We start from the raw sequence: 12,539 nt of genomic DNA, 5'->3' as shown, positions 1-12,539 counted from the left end.
ACGCTCAACTAATTTAGAGATTGTTGAATTGGAAGACTTGTTGTGGTTGGTACAAAGGCACAACGCCAATGGAAAAAAAGAAAAAAAAAACTTGTCATGGAACTTGGAACTACACTGGACTTTGATTTGAAGGTGCAATATGTAACTTTTTTGTTGGAGGGTCTGCCACCTGCCTGACCCCAATGAGATGGTATTACTTTGCTGTGAATGTTCCACAATATGGCATTAATAGTGATTCGTGCCTTACCTTATCCTAATTATTCAGCACAACAAATTTGTGAGCTCTTTTCACAATTTTCAGAGACTAGAGCAGAATTTTGCTGTGATGGTTAAAGCTAACTAGCATGCTAACATGTACTTCCTGATAATCGGACAATAAAATAGTTTCTCATTAGATGTATACACCATATAATACAATATATCTGTACTACACTGCAAAAAAAAAAAAATCAAATCAACTTAAAATAACTTAAAGTTGCATTGGGTAACTTTTCTGGTGGAGGGTCCATCACCTGCTTTGTTTCTATGGCGATGTCACTGCTTTGCCTGAAATGTTCCACAATATGAAATTAAACAGCTGTTGCTTCCATTTATTAAATTACAGGTGGTTTTATAGCTCAAAAATACCTAGAAAAACAAGCATTGTGACTGAGTGGAGTTGCCTCTCCACAGATCTGACCTGTAACTTGGTCTGGTTTGGTCTCCATGATGATAGAAAGGTTTAATACTATACACTGAAACATTCCAGTTGAAGCGGTAACATCTCCACGGACAAAAATATTTTACGGAACCCTACAAGGTGCAAAGTTACACAGTGCACCTTTTAAATGAAGAAAATGGTTCTTTATTTGAGTAGATTTGTCAAAAATAACGACACATGGGGCATTTCTTGTATAAAACTGGGACAAATCAATGGTTTTGTATAAATCTGCTAGGACAGGGGACACAGGCCTCAAAACTGGGACTGTCCCAGGGAAACGGGGACATCTGGTCACCCTAATGAAAAAGTACACAAGAGTACGTAAAAGTCATGAAGAGATAAGTTACTCCAGGAGGGCATCTGGGTTAAAATATATGCTGAACCAGTTTAGAGATCATTGACTTGTTGTAGTTGGTACAAAGGCACAACGCAAATGGAAATACAATATATATTTACTGACTTTAACTATAATGAAGTTGCATTGTGTAACTTTTCTGGTGGAGGGTCCATCACCTGCTTATTTTCTATGGAAATGTCATTGCTCTGCCTGGAATGTTCCACAGTATGACATTAAACAGCTCTCCCTTACGTTTTATAGATCAAAAATACCTAGAAAAACAGGTATTCTGACTGAACAGGGTTCCTCTCCACAGATCTGACCTCTAACTTGGTCTGGTTTGGTCTCCATGATGACAAAAAGGTTTAATACCATACTGTGAAACATTCCAGTCAAAGCAATAACATCTCCGTGGACAAAAATATTTGATGAACCCTACAAAGTTCAAAGTTACTCATTGCACCTTTTAACTGAAGAACATTTTACTTTATTTGAGATGATTCAACTTGACAAGTAAAATGATCTAGGAATGGAATAAGTGTGTTTTTCTTGCTTCACGCAGCATTCAATTTTTTTTTCTTATTTTAAGTGCCTGTATTTTCATAGTTTAAGTACAAAAAGTCTTGTTCCATTGGTAGTTAATTTTACTTGACAAGTGAAATTTACTGAAATCATGATAAAAATGTTCTTAATTAAAGTTTTCATAACCTGGCTTGATTCTATTGTATCTAGTGTATTGCAATATATATCACAATTTTTACTCCAATATGTGGGAAAGAAATGGTCACACAAATAGTTAGGGCCTTCAAACATATCTATCTTATTTTTATTCGTCAGAAATACCTTGAAAAACATCATTCTTAAGGTGCATTGTGCAACTTTTCTGGTAGATGGTCAGTCAAATGCTTTTCTCCATCCAAATGTTCTTACTTTGTCTGGAATGTTTCACAGTATGAAAATATTTAAACTTTCCTATTTTAATTTCAAATTTTCATTAGGGCCGGGGTATCACCAAGAAGTTGTCAATACGATACATACCTTCATACATAGGCCACGATACGATACGCTTTTCGATACAGTGAACTTTCAATTCAGTACGATTCGATATGATATATTTCACGTCAATTCGATATGGTTCAGTGAAAAAAGGCCAAATCATGGCTGTGATACTAAAAGTTCACTAGGTCCATGCAAAGTTAATTTGAAAAACGTCAATTTCACTCATCAAAACGGTGAAAATGTCCACACTTTTGTAGATTTTACACAAAAAAGTAATAAAATATACAAAAAAATACTCTTGGCGATATATCTATACAGCAGCCCACGATATTGATACTGTGTCATCAAATTAAAGAATACGATATATCGATATTTCAGTAATTTTGCACACCCCTAATCTTCATGGAGACCAAACCAGACAAGTTACAGGTCAGATCTGTGGAGAGGCGACCCTGCTCACAGTCAGAACAGTTTTTCTAGATAATTTTCAGCTATAAAACCATCTGTAATTGAATAAATGCAAATGTTGTACTGCGGAACATTCCAGGCACAGCAGTGGCATCTCCGTAGAAACAAGCAAGCGACGGACCCCCAACCAAAAAGTTACGCGGTGCAGCTTTAAGTGTACATGTACTGTTGAGTCCTCTTGGCGTACTGCTTCTTATCCATCACAGTACTGCACAGGATCGCATTAGCACGCATTAATGCTGCTTTCACTTTCCTCTCACTATGTCACGGTCTGTCCACACACAGGTGCCACATACTACACAGTCCGCGGCTAGGCTACGCTACGCTATCTGTTCACACAAGCCGCGGTATTAAGCTCGCAATTAGCATAGCACCTGGGATCTTGCATTCACACCTCGGCTCAGTCCCCCAGTGTGCTGACAGCAGATCTGGCTCCGTTTACAGAAAAAGGAGGGAGGTAATGCGTTTAGTTTGGGGCGCCCCCGGTGGAGAAAAGAAAAACTGGGACACTCCCGATTTGGAATGGTTCATAATTACTCACTCGTTTAACAGTTTTATTATTAAGGAAAATGGTTCTGCGCTCGGCCCATGTGAGTCAGCACAGTCACGTTTTCTTTGTGTTTTGGTTGTTTTTAAACAGCTTTTCAGGGCAGGGCTGGATATCATTCAGACGTTGCCGATACAATACATACCTCGATATGGTGCGCTTTCGATTTGATACAATATATTTCAAATCAGTTCAATATGGTTCAAAAAATAATAAAGGCTAAATGATGACTGTGATACTAAGTCTTTGTTAAACCACCTCTTGTGCAATGTTCATATGAAACACAAACATTTTCATCATCAAAACAGTGAATATGTCAAATGTATCGCAAAAATGAGTTTCCTTCCACTAAACAAGCAACAGAACTGTAGCGCTGAAACAAAAAAAAATTAGTAAAATAAACCAAAAAATACTCTTGGCGATATATCGATACAGCAGCCCATGATATCAATACTGTATCATCACATTAAATGATACGATATATTGATATTTCAATATTTTTGCTCTCCCCTACTCTTTACTGTTGGCAGATATCAAATTTGTCAAAAATAAGGACACATAGGACATTTCTTGTAAAAAACTGGGACAAGTTAGTGGTTTTGTATAAATCTGCTGGGACAGTGGACACAAGGCTCAAAACTGGGACTGTCCCGGGTAAATAGGGATGTCTGGTCACCCTAATGGAAGAGTACACAAGAGTACGCAAAAGTTCTGTGATATACTAGTAGATTTTGTCAACAAATACTCTAAATCAGTACTTTAATGAAGTGAAAAGAAATAATTTGCGTAGTAGCATTTTCAAAAACAATCTCGATTACCATGGCCTCAGTAAAAATGTATGTACTGCATAACTTCAGTTTATTAAAGACAGAAGGAATGGGCATTGTAGGGCTAATGTAAAAATGTCTCCCAGTCACTCAAACTGGTAAAATGTGAGTTTTGAGAAGTTAGAAGTTTCCACAAGTGTGCATGTGGACAGATTGGGATGACTAGATTACTGAGTCATATATAACGTACATGTATGGATAGCGGATACTTTTCGATTTTTGAGGAGGCAGTACGTGAAATGAAACCTGGATTCGTGTATCAATACCTGTTTTTGCATTATTGAATGACAAAGCAAAACTACAAAATCCATTAACTGACATAACTAACATTATATAGCAGTTGTTTTTATTAAACCTTGTAACTTTTTGTGGTACCAGGAGACATTTTATTGTGTACTATATTAGTACCTTTAAAAGATACACTGCCCTAAATGTATAGAAAAATGCAGATTTCAAAGCCTTCAAATGGCTAAGGGTTTACAAAGTAGAGGTTGGCGTTTGTGATTCAATTCAACAAAGAATGGGGAGGAAAAAAAACCTTTTAATACATTTTTACTCTCAGAAAATCCAAATTCTTTTCATGTCCTTTCATGAATTCCAAAAGATTTTCAACATCAACATTCAAAAGTTCTGAAAAGGTCTGCGTAATCGCTCAATTGAACCTTTTATACTTTTTCGGCGGGCACACCACGTTCGAGACAATCTGTACATGTCTAAACGCATTAAACCTAAGTGAGCGGCAGAAGTTCTCAGATTTCAAAATAAAAGGTTCAATTATCACCTGCGTCGATATTTCACTTTCACCAGAACAAAAGTTTGCCTGAATCTCGTCTTCCCCGCGGATCTTTGTAACCCAGGTATATTCCGTCTGGGGCCCTTCCCTCTCATTTTCCCTGCGTGTGGGTTCGGTGTCGCGGCGGGAGCGGCGGCGGGGGGGCGGCGGTGATGTAACGGCGGTTGTTCTGGCAGATAAGACCCCCCACGCCCTTCACCCGGCCCCCCACCGCGCACCTGACAAATGGCACCGGGGCTGTCGGCGGCGTTCACATTGAGATAGACAGGTGCCGCCCTAACAACTACCTTATCCGCTACTTCTTATAGGTAGCGTTTCAGAATGGCAGAAATAAGCGGTATGAGGCGAGATAGCCGGCTTTCGACAGGCATTTCCCAACAAAAAAAGTGCAGGAAGTGAAGTGAACTACACTGGAAATTGCAAAGTTTGTGACAGTTGACAACTAGGTATTTTGTGTACTTGGGGGTTGGTAAAGCAATGGGTCTCTGTAAGCGCAAACATTTCACCCCGGAAAGGCAAAATCATGGTTCGGTGATGTGAAATGCAGACCGATCTCCATTTTTCCATGTGACAAAAAATAAAAATCCAAATTTCTTCTACTAAAGTCTGAACTCTGCTCCTAACTACACGCTTTTACAAACAGATGATTGGCTGTAGACCTCTCCATTAAACTGACCCAAACTGGATCTCGATTTGTTTACAGAGCACATACTACGTTATTTTCTGATCTATGTTATAATATTGTTACCTCATCGCAAACATACTTGGAGTTGTGTTTCAAACTCTGTGCGTATTTAGGCTTAGTTTTTCTCTCAAACCGAAAACACTTTGTTCCACCTTGTGATGTCCTGTGGTGATACAACACTCCATTATGTTCACACCTTTATTAGAATCATTTGGATGATTTTAGACCTCTTTCTGATCTCTTCCAAACTAAAGGTTAAAAGGTAGCTGGAAAACTACAGCCTCATGACATCGCAAGGTGGAACCAGTGGTGGAGTTGGCAGTTTGGGGGGTCTAGGTGAACTTGAGTTTGGGGCCCTAACTATAATGTAATATAATTTTTTTTTATATATATATATATATTATTGTCTGTTTTTCCCCATTCTTTTTGAGACACACACATCTTTATTTGAATTAGGTTGGATTGGAAACTTGTTTTATTAGTTAGGAAGCCTACTAGATAGAACCAGAGTTGAAAGTTGTTTTTTTTTTCCTTGTACGATTATATTTTTGTTTACATCCATTACATATATGATTATTATTATGATTTTGGTATAATTATGTTAAAATCAGGGTCAAGCTGACTCATCCATTCTGTCATGAAAGGGTGAAATGCTTTGACAGTTTGAATAGATTTGACAATCAGATACTATTGTGATGGTGTTTTCTTATTTAAAAGTAAAGTCATATTGAGAAAGTCAAATTGCTCTGAAGCCTTGATCATTAGTGGCACTGAGGGCAATAGGTTGGGGGCCCCTTCAGGTTCGGGGGCCCCTGGACGGCCGCCTACTGTTGCCTAATGGTAGCGCCGCCTCTGGATGGAGCAGCGCATTTTCAGCTTTGGAGATAGACAGACAGATATTAAAGAATTACTCAAACATGTGAATGAAACAAAACACTACTCCAGGTATGTTTGGTGCTAAAATGGCAATATAGTGTGTATATAAAAGTGTGTATTTATCAGGCTGTGATTGGCTAATAGAAAGTTCTGTCACGCTTAACCCACCTTGCCTAGTATGAAAGTGGCATGTGAGTTGGTGATTAATCTTGATCGGCGGCGACAATACAGTAGACTGGTAGCCTCACTTTTTTCAGTCTACCCCAGGGCAGCTGTGGCAACAATAGGAACTTAGAATAATAGGGAGTAAGGAGTGAATAAATAATGACTAGAGTGCTGCTATCGTGCTTTGGGAGTCTTCGACAACCCTGTGAACCAAACTATTATGAGTATAACTTTATCTTCCTGGTTAAATTTCAGCTCAGATCCTGAAGGCCCTCCACTCATCCACAGGGGGGGCGTGTGCATCACCGGTCAATTGCACCATTACACTGCCATATGTTTCACTTCTTCCTGGCAACAGAAGCGATCTATTCTCAGGCATAGCAACAGCAAACCCCGACCAAATTGGATCTTATTATATTCAGTGCTTTGCGTAGAACACTTTGCATATTGAAAATTGTACTCTGAAGACTTAAAATACTTTGACATTGAGTTGCATTATGTTGTAGTCTAAAAATACAGCAGGGCATTCTTTATTTTTGTTACAGTGTCACGCATTTATTTGTCTGTAATTGAAGGAAAAATTTACGTGCATGTTAAGAGCAAAGTTTTCTGTTTTCCTCACTGAAACTGTGCAGTTAGAAGCCTAAATTGTGTGACTAAATACTACAGTGTATTATTTGTATTTTAAGAAAGTAACTATATTCTGAATACCACCAAATTAAAGTGGAACTCTACAGGAATACTGAAATTTCAAACTCAATTTTGATCCTTAGAAATAGACTTGACACCCGATGCCACAATGTTAATAAAAATATTCAAACTCATTTCCATTGTAATTTCCGTCCTGTTGATGTGTTGTTTTTTTGTTTTGTTTTTTTTTCATTTTCGATAGTTTGACAACAAAAATATTACTATGACAAAGGGGTCTATTGTCGCGTGCCCCACTGTTTTATGGGCCCAAAATTTGACCTCTCCCTGTTAATTTATCTTAGACGGGGGCCCACGTGAGGCTTCTTGGACCGGACCCCCAATTTTCTGTCAACTTGCCTGCTGATGAGAATATGAGGATCTTAAAACCTACTCAAAAATCTACACAGGAATTTCTAAATATGTTGTGGTGTTTGTGTGTTTTGCAGGTTGTTCCAGAACCACTGGTATCAGCAAATCAGAGGATTATAAACTCCAGAGACCTTGTGTTTCGAAGTTTTTGTGAAAGAGCTCTTTAAAGGTACGGAACTACTTTTTCTCTTCACTGCATCTGTTGCGTAAAACTGTGTGTATCTTCATGTGGAAAGTAGTTTTATTTTTACCTGTTCTATCATATATACCATGACGTCAGTTACTCAGTTATTTTTGTTGTCCAATGTAACGTATTGCATCTGTGTCAGGAAGAATGGAGAAAACAAACAAAACAGCCATAAATATAAAACAGATTGTGTGTGTTTGTGTATTCTGAAAGACTTGAACATACTGTATAATATTAGATACGCAGTACTGTCCTTGATAGGAAAGGAACTATGTAAGATTGATTGAATACAGACATGCTCAAAACAAATATAGCTTTTACTGATAACAACTGTAATGCTGATTTATTCTTAGAAAAATACTGGACATTGTTAGAAGTTGGTCCAATCAGAAAACGGAATGAATGATATGACTTGACTTGAACATATTTTTTGGACTATAAGGCGCAGTATCAATAATGTTGAAATCTCGTCTATTTTCGTACATAATGCTTGCTGGATTAGTAAGACGCATTAAGTGAAACAAATGGACGACACTTTAGACTGATCCCTTAGTCCAGGCATCCACGATCCATTGGCAAATCGTGGCATAACTTGCCCGGCGTTGCCTCCCTGTCTTGGTGAATGTGGATTATGAATGTGAATGTGGGGGGATCATTTAAGATTGCTTTTTTATTTCCTATGAGGAGGACTCAAATATACATTGAGTAATCATGTGTTTAATGGAGCTTTGCGCACATTTTACTGAAACAAAACTTAAAACTACATGCATTTGCATACCATATTTTCCAGGGCTATTAGGCGCTCTGAAAATAGACCATTTAATGACAGTGCGTCTTGTAAACCAAACTTTTTTCACAAATAAACCGCACCGGACTTTTAAACGAAACAACAGTTGGATGGGTCAATGGGACTTTGTTTGGCGCGTTCACAGTGACTCTGGGCTTTGTTCAGTTGTGGCGTGTAGGGAGGGTGCTGTCTGGGACCGCTGGATTGTCGGCGTGTTCGCAGTGACTCAGTTGTTCAGTTGTGTCTGGAAGTGGCACATTGCGCTCGCTTTTTTGGTTCGTTCCGCCGTTCCGTTCCTCGTCTGCGTGGAGTGATGAGTGTGGCTGCGGGTGTGTTTTCGCTGTGCAGTCGCTGTCTGCTCCGTGCGTGTTTGTGTGCGCTGCGGGTGGTGCGGCTTTGTAGTTTACTGAAGTCGTGCTGGGACACCCGAGTGGATTAGTGTATAGGGCCCTCTGGATTGCGGGACGCGCGGTCGTTTTTTGATGCGGTTCGTGGCTAAAGAGCACATCTAATTGCCCGGAAAATACGGTAAACTATAAACCCTGAAAAAAACAACTCGCTCCTAATGCGCTGATGCGGTCAGCTTCTGTCATACTCAGCGAGGCTCTTGACTACAGTAGTCGTAATGCTCCAACAATCCCTCAAGATGCGGCTTTGTAGTCTACCAAAGTCATACTAAAACATTTTGACAGATTTTTGAGCGCCGTGTACCACATAAAATCGGTTCGCAGTCAATAAGCACAACCAAAATTAATGCATTAATACCTAATACATAATTAAAGATTTTTAAGTGCACCCTATAGTCCAAAAAATACGGTACATAGCCTGTGTTTTGTGTTGTGACTTGTGTATATTTGTTTGCATGTTTCACATCATAACATACAAAACACGTGTTGCTCAGGAGAGTTAATTATCATGTTTTCAGAGCTGACAGTTGACTCATCCATGAAAACTGATAATAACTGTAGCATCCTGGTTACAGATACGCTGTTGTAATCTCCGTGCTGGGCCCAGGATGCAAGCGCAGGCTTGTTTACATGCTGTTTGTGGTCTCCCTCGGCGTCATGTACACAGCCTTTTAGCTCTGATGTTCTGCAATTGATTTTCCTACACTAATGACGCAATAACATAAAGTGCAGGGCTCTTTACTTGACTGCCCATATTTTACAGGTGCATGGCGTAACTTTTTGGTTGGTGGTCTGCTTGTTTCTATGGATATGTCACTGCTCTGCCTTACATTTGTTAAACTACAGGTGGTTTTATAACTCGGAATACCTCGAAAAACAAACATTCTGACTGTGAGCGGTGTCGTCTCTCCACAGATCTGACCTATAACCTGGTCTGGTTTGGTCTCCATGAAAATAGAATGGTTTACTGTGAAACTTTCCAAACAAAGCAGTAACATCTCCATGGAGAAAAGCATTTGACGGACACTTTGCCAGAAAAGTTAAACAATACACCAAGCAGAATTTTTCATGTGATACTTCAACTTTTTTTTTTTTTTGCTTTGTTATCTGTACTTTTACTACAAAATTCAGTACTTCTTCCACCATTGGCAGACTGAAATAGTTTCTCGTGCTGTGTGGTGAGGCCGAGCTTTGAGCCTGTCAGGGTGAGTCAGTGGACAGCCCTGCGGATTGGCCCTCCACGGGGCTCACCTGGGGCCCCTGGAAACCCCTGCCTTCGCTCCCTTCACGCCAACTCTTCCTGACCACAGCGCTTTTATTCCAGATGCCACCTCCATTTTACATCCCCCCTGTACCCAAAGCACCTGCCACACTTCGTTCACCCGCTCCCACTCGCACAAAGTCTGTCCGGAGGCTTTAGGGTTTGGATTCTATTTTTTGGGTTTTAATAGAAATCGCTTAGAGGGCTGGCAGAGACTGTGAGAGTTTAAAGATACACTATGTAATTTTTTGGTTGAGGATCCGTCACCTACTTCTATGGATATGCCATTGCTCCATCTGGAATGTTCCACAGTGTGACTTTAAACACCTCTACTTTACATTTATACAATTACAGGTGGTTTTAAGTAGTGTTGTAGTCAAGACCGCAATAATCAAGACCAAGACATGTCCAAGGCCACAGGATCCTGAGACCAGGACAAGACCAAGACCTCTGAGGGTCGAGACCGAGACAAGACCAAGACCATGTCCCAATACTGAGACCAAATCAAGACCATCTGTAATTTTTTACTTTTATTTGTATTTTACAGTTATTTTGGCACATACATATCAATGTTTTTATACATCTATCTCCACTTGATCTGATTAATGTTCATTTAGGCTTAAAATAAGCCAAGCAAGCTGTACTGCACTAAAACACTCTGTGCCCCTTTTTTGGACCCTCATCCACAGTTTGAGAACCTTTTCTTTAATCCCACTTACACTGGTGCTTTACAGAAAACAACTTCAAAGTTAATCATGTGAGTTTTTTTCAAGTTCTTTCAACTTTAATGAAATATGATCGCACTTGTCGTGAGTCAGACCTCGAGTCCGAGACAAGACCCAATCCAAGCACCATTAGGGCTCAGACAAGACCAAGTCCAAATGAGCTTGAGTCCGAGACGAGACCAAGACCGTAAAAAAGCAGTCTTGAGGCCGGTACTACGACTCAAGAATACCTAGAAAAACATGCACTCAGACTCAGGCTCCACAGATCTGACCTGCAACTTGGTCTGGTTTGGTCTCCATGAAGGAAATAGAAAGATTTAATACCATATTGTGAAATACTGTTCTCTCAAAAACTTCTGTGTAGTAGTTTTATGTTATCCATGTAGGTCTGAGTAATCTAGTGATCCTCCTAAGCCCTATTCAAAACTTCCTTCGTTCGCTATAAGATCCTATGACTCATACTCACCTAAAAAAAAAAAAAAAACAAAAAAAAAAAAAAACTAATAACAGTTAATACTCCATAGAAGTGTAACACCTCCTCTTTAAGATTCCCATAGCATCTTTTTTTATGTTGTTGGAAAAATCCAGACAAACTTGCAACTACAAAAAGGATTGTATAGTAACTTTCTATTCTAACTATTATTTTTGTGTTAAAATGACATCTTGTAAAATTGTTTTCTTATCATCATGTCAAGTCAAGTTTGACAGTAAAATTTTAGTTTTTATTTCATCAAGCACCACAAATGTGTTAGTGAACTTAAGAAACTGGAACTTAGTGATTGAATATTATTAGTCACTGTCAGATGTAAAATGATGTTTTATTAAAATGAATGTTACAGAATATTCATATCAGTACAAAGGTGTGTGTACAGTAATCGTAGACTGTACATACATCGGAAAATTGTCTTAACTGCTGCAGTGAGTCTCGTCATTTTGGTTTTAAAATGTTTGTATTAACCCACTCTTTATGATCCTGGTGTTTTTATTTCGCATAAATACATAAATTCATTCCCATTTCTAATATGATCCTGGCTCCAAATTCACCCGTATAACCACAAAGCATCATGAGCTCCATTTGACTGGAACCAAACACTATAGGTGACGTCACACTCCCTCAGTCCACTTCTTCAAACAGTCTATGGAAGTCATCCTAAACACATCGCTCCTGGAAGGGTCTATACTTGAAAATTTCATTGGAACATCAGTTCAAAGGCCGAATTGATCCGAGTTCGAATCAGATTTGTCAATTCAGCATAATATGGGTCCCTCAGTGGCGTGACATTCGTGCAGAGACATGCCTCGTGGTTGTGATTGAATTCCTTTTAGTTTATTAATGTGTGTTATTTCAGTTCCAGCTAAAGGCTTGGAACATTCTCAGGAGAGTGGGGAAAAAGTGGAGTAGGACACGGGCACAGCAGGATACACACAAACTAATGAGCACTGAAGGAGTCCACAGTCATATTTGTGTCTTGAAAGCACAATGAAACTGAGGAATTATTATTATTATTATATCATTTAAAAGGCTATGTTGGCTGTCTGTATTACTGTATTCAACAATGTCAGGTAAAAATTAGGTTTGACTATGTTATAATGGTGTCCCCTCATCAAAAACATATCTGGACTTGTATTTTGTTTTATTCATGCTTGTTTCATCAATTCATGAACTCAAAATAGTCTTCACCAAACACTCAAAAATGCTTTGTTTTGTTGTGTCAC

The 12,539-nt window shown here is 39.0% G+C and overlaps 1 protein-coding gene across 2 annotated transcripts in view; it reads left to right on the top strand.

Moving 5' to 3' along the window:
- Positions 1-12,539, top strand: part of sema6e (sema domain, transmembrane domain (TM), and cytoplasmic domain, (semaphorin) 6E) — a 501,529-nt gene that overhangs the window by 157,490 nt on the left and 331,500 nt on the right. For both annotated transcript variants that reach the window (XM_055163313.1, XM_020924606.2), the window contains one exon: positions 7,534-7,625. The gene's annotated coding sequence lies outside the window, so the exon portion shown is untranslated. The remainder of the gene's footprint in view (positions 1-7,533; positions 7,626-12,539) is intronic.

The sequence above is a fragment of the Boleophthalmus pectinirostris genome, unplaced genomic scaffold (assembly GCF_026225935.1).
Source record: "Boleophthalmus pectinirostris isolate CB_2022bp ecotype Guang Dong unplaced genomic scaffold, ASM2622593v1 HiC_scaffold_6, whole genome shotgun sequence".
NCBI classification, from domain to species: Eukaryota; Metazoa; Chordata; class Actinopteri; order Gobiiformes; family Gobiidae; genus Boleophthalmus; species Boleophthalmus pectinirostris.
Note: the sequence above shows the minus strand (reverse complement) of the source record. Positions and strands in the feature narration are given on the sequence as shown.